Source organism: Nematolebias whitei, chromosome 4 (genome assembly GCF_014905685.2).
Source record: "Nematolebias whitei isolate Nwh7 chromosome 4, NemWhi1, whole genome shotgun sequence".
NCBI lineage: Eukaryota > Metazoa > Chordata > Actinopteri > Cyprinodontiformes > Rivulidae > Nematolebias > Nematolebias whitei.
The window spans coordinates 19,427,823-19,432,769 of record NC_056501.1 but is presented as its reverse complement, the minus strand read 5'-3'; the positions used below and the strand labels follow the sequence as shown (position 1 = coordinate 19,432,769).

Below are 4,947 nucleotides of genomic sequence, written 5' to 3'. Positions count from 1 at the left end.
TCTGTGCTGATCGTTCACGAACCTTTGATAAAGAATTTCACAATACAGCTGTGGTTTTGAATTTAGCTAATTTTACAGAAGAACATTGCACAAGTTAAGAATTTGAGGGGATTATTTAACTGCTCAATCATGGAAATTATACAAATGTTTAATTTAGGTCTTGTATTTCTGGCATTGTACAATCATTCTTTACCTAATCGATTTTTGAAATGCAGCTGATTTGACCATTAAAGTGCATTTATTAAAGAAAAGTTAAACTGAGACACACCTTTACTATAATGTCGAGCAAACAAATAATTTTTTTTAAACGTTAATCTTGTTAAAGTCCTCCTGTGCACACTCCCGTGGCCGCCATTTGGCAGCCAATCGATTTTTGGCACAACACCGGCCCAGGTTTCCAGGTGGTCAGCAGTGATGCATAACAAACGTGACGCATCTGTGACACATAATAGATGCCACTTGTACGACGACGCAACTTATTTATGTTTTTTCCCACTTTATTAGACTTATTTGGACTGATGCGGCTTATACGGCAGTGTCACGTGTAAAGTACGGTAACTTAAAATTCTCTCTCTATCTCTGTTTTTCTCTCTCATATATGTGTGTGTGTGTGTGTGTGTGTATATAACATTTATGTGTTATGTTATATGTAATAAGATAAATTCACTAACTTTTGTCACAACTGACATGAATGTTTGTTTTTCATTTCACAAAGACTTTGTTGTTTTGCGATAGTTTTCTCTTTTCTCAAACATGTTCTTTTTTTTGTACCATGTTGTTAGAATCATCACTCTCCTGAGCTCGGTTGATGCCCCTGTGATTCCATTCACCAGATATATTTAACTGCTCCCTACCTCAGGTGTCGCCACAGCAAACTTTGCACGAAGACTTGACAATTGTTTTTATGGCAGATGCCCTTCCTGACACAACCACAGACCACCGAGCTACCACAGCCCTCTGTGTGGAGCAGAGAGCTGCCATCTAAGGTGCCTGGGGGAGCAGATGATGGGAGTTAAGGGCCTTGCTCAGGGGCCCAGTGTGGGGCAAACGAGGATGGAGGCAGAAGTGGGTGCTTCACCTTTCCTACCCACATTTTGATGTTGTAGATCCGGGCGTCAAACTGGTGACCTTCCTATCACCTTCTCTAACCTCTGTGCCACCACTCCCCCCTTGACATTATATTTCAATAATATATTGAAACTTAAAGGTCCTCTGTAAAATGGTTGACAAGAATAAAAATACCAAAAAAGTCCATGCTCAATAATCCAGGTACACAATCCAACAATTTTCAGTCAGGTCATCTGGACAGTTTCTTTTTTTTTTTTCCTTTACCAAATGCTCCAACCACTTCAACTGGCTCCTCTCAATGTGGAGAAGCAACGGGTTTATTCCGAATTTTTCCCGGATAACTTCCCACCCTATTTCTAAGGGAGAGTTCAGCCACCCTGTGGAGACAACTAATTTTGATTGCTTGTATTCGCAATTTCATTCTTTAGGTCACTACCCAAAAATTGTGAGCATAGGTGAGGATAGTAACACAGACACTAATAAACAGAAACCTTCATACTTTGTAGCGCCTTTTTCACCAAAACAGGCCAGCGCAGAGGATGCAACGCTGGGGAAGATGTCAATCCTATGCTCCTTTATTTCCTTACCTGTGAACAAAACCCAGATACTTGAACTCCTCCACTTGAAGCAGCACCTCACTTCCAACCCAGAGAGGACAATCAGCCATTTTCCAATTGAGGAGTATGGACTCAGCTTGGAGGTGCTGTTCCTCGCCCCAGCTGGTCCACACTCGGCTGTGACCCACTCTAATGCGAGCTGGAGATCATGGCATAATGATGCCAAGGATGCCACATCATTTGCAAATAGCAGACAGAATCCTGAGGTCATGAATTGGACTCCCTGCGACCAACCCCCACAATCTATCTCAAGAAACACAATTGAATGCCTTCACCAAGTCCACAAAACTTATGTAGATTTATTGAGCAAGCTCCAATGACCCTTCAAGGACCTGAGTGAGGATAAACATTTGGTCCGACATTCCAAGGTTAGGACAGAACCCACATTTGTCTTGGAATCTAGCTGTTTTTTGTTTTGTTACCTTTTTCCTTTTAGCCATCCTATTTGTTAAAAAAAAAAAAAAAAAAAAAAAACTGTAGTATGAGTTTTTATAACTGCTTATTGTTGTTGCTGTTGTCCATTGTTGTCATCTTTCTTTGTTGAAATCAGGTCTCTCTTGTAAATGAGTCCTCGAGGCTCAATGGGATTTACCTGTATAAATAAAGGTTGATTGATTGATTGATTGTTCCTCCTGAATCTGAGGTTCAATCATCGATCAGACTCTCTTGTCCAGCACTTCTGAATAGACTTTATCAGGAAGGCTAAGGAGAGTGAAGCCCCCATGTAATTGGAACACACTCTCTGGTCCCTCTTTTTGAAGAAGAGAACCACCAAACCTGTTTGCCAATCCAGTGGCACTGTCACTGATGTCAACAAGATGTTGCAAGGGCGTGCCAACTGCAACAGCCCAGCAACACCAGGGCCTTGAGGAACTCAAGGCAGATCCCATTCACCCCCAGAACCCTGCCACCACTGAGCTTTGTAACTACCCCTGCTACCTCAGTTCTGGTTACGAATGGACAAACCACAAACTCCCAAGGCCCCCAACTTTGCTTCCTCCATGGAAGACATGCTGAGGCAATTGAGAAGATTTGAGAAATATGCCTTCCACCACCCAATAGCATCACTAGAAGTCAACAGCACCCCACCCTCACTAAACACAGTGGGTAAAATACTGCTTTCCCTACCTCAGCTGCCTGATTGTTTGCCAGAATCTCTTCAGAGCCAATCAAGCGTGTCTATCTCAGGCCTCACCAAACTCCTCCCATATCTGAGCTTTAGCCTGAGGAGCAGTCAGGGCTGCAGTCTGCGTGGACTGCCGATACCCATCAGCTGCCTCCAAAGTCCAGCCAAGAAGGCCCAAGAGGACTCCTTCAGCTTGGTGACATACAAAATGAAAATCAAACGTTTAAATGCTCTTTTGGTTTGGATTTTTGGTCATGTCAAGGCAGGGAGAGATATTTACTTGTTATTTTAGCAAAGCAAGTATGGGGAAACAGTACTGTTGATGTAAAGTTATATTAAGCACAGTAGAAGCTAAGCCATTCTTTAAAATATGCACAATGAGGCAGTAAGCCTTGGATATCAGCAAAACCAAAATACATCTTCACAATATCTAAAGTTTCTTTGGTGTTGGAGGGCAGAAATGAATGATTCAGAACGGATTAGCTACACAAACATTTGTTACACACATCTGTGTAAAGCTCTTTCCATTCCTGTGAGTAATTTTTAAGTCACAAGTAGATCTAGTCAAGTCACTGGGCCTCCCAGCCTGAAAGGTTTAATCCTTTGAAAACAGTTTTGTTTTGTTTCTCTTCCCCCCCCCATTCACAACCACTGAAGCCTTCTTCTTTTCCAGAGTCAAAGGGCAACAGCTGTGTGTCATTAACTCATCAAGCACAGGTTAGGACGTGTCCTCTCCAACATTTAAAAACTCTCACCATTGTCTTAACTATGACTGAGTTTCACTATGGTGACTGCTGTGGGTTTTCTAAGGTACAGTTCATAGTTGCAGGTACAGTAGTTGTGTTTAGAGGATAAAACATATTTACTTAAACTTTGTGTTTTGACTTTAGGGTTTCCCTTTGTGCCTTGCAAATTATGAGTACACATGGCTTCCCAACTAAAGGTGGGTTTTTCTACCGTCAACAAGACTTGACAAGATTTTTATAACTCATATGTATGCATATGTATAATTTTATTTTTTTGCCCCAACCCCATGTCTTACCCTCTCTAACAAGACTCGGTATCCCAAGATGAGAGCAGCAGTGGTGCCCATCCTAGTTCTCACCGGGGTGGAGCCAACGGCCGCCATACACCCAAGTCTTATGTCTCCAGGCCAGTACAGATGATTGGACAAGCTCCCAGTTTCTCCCAATTGGTTCATACAGACGCTGCATCAGGCAGTGTGGACTCTAGTCCTCAAGCAGACTATCCTTCAAGGGCTAGTTTTGTGCCTATTCCAGTTGGATATACTGTTCGTACTGTTCCTGTTCATGTGGGCTCAGATGCAAGCTCTACAAAGTCTAATCGACCAGGTAAACTCCTGAAATGCTGTGGACCTTAATCACTTGCCTTTGCATAAGTTCTTAAATTCATGATCAATCTTCACAGAAACCAAATGGTCTGTGGATCCTAAAATCTTCTTTAAAGAGGGATTGGCCACCACTGAAGCTGTCAGCTCCGGTAGTTCTCTCCCAGCTCCTCGTCCTCCACCTGCACCATCCGGTCCTGTCCACTCTGGAGAAACTTCCAATGTTGTGAAGGAAGCTGAACTTGGGAATTACCAGCAGGAAGCAGAGGAACTTGGCTACCCAGATGACCATATGGGGTCTGCTCAAGGATTTGCAAGTTACCCTTTTGCAAACCCACTTCTGCCAGGTGTTAGGTTTGGGGGATACCCTAGTTTATATCCATACCCTTATCCAGTATTTGACTACAGGCTCCTGTATGGCCTGTACCCTCCTGGCACCTACAACACCTTCAGCAAAAACCATGAAAAGGGCAAGGACCACTATCAGGATGTCCACTACATTAAGGAGCATGGACATGTTGGTTCTGATGTTCCTAACACTCATGGCATTCCTGGTTCTGGGCAGCAGGAACAATATCCAAGTGCCCTCTAAAGTTGTGCTGATCATCTCATAAGTTTGGAAATAAATTTGTACATTACTTGTACATATAACTAAGTCTTTCAATCTTGCAGGTTAAACACTGTGGCCAGTTCTTAAAATAAAAACTTCAAAAGTACTTTGAGGAAATTTTGAATTACTCTGACATTAAAAGTGCATGTAGTAATCATTATGAAGCTTGAAATTTTCA

The 4,947-nt window shown here is 42.4% G+C and overlaps 1 long non-coding RNA gene across 1 annotated transcript; it reads left to right on the top strand.

Annotated features, from left to right (window-relative positions):
- Nucleotides 1-3,564: 3,564 nt before the first annotated feature.
- On the top strand, nt 3,565-3,996 carry LOC119408975. The gene is made up of 3 exons (XR_005186754.1): nt 3,565-3,621; nt 3,702-3,754; nt 3,867-3,996. It is a non-coding gene; the product is annotated as an uncharacterized LOC119408975 (long non-coding RNA).
- The last annotated feature ends 951 nt before the right edge of the window (nt 3,997-4,947 follow it).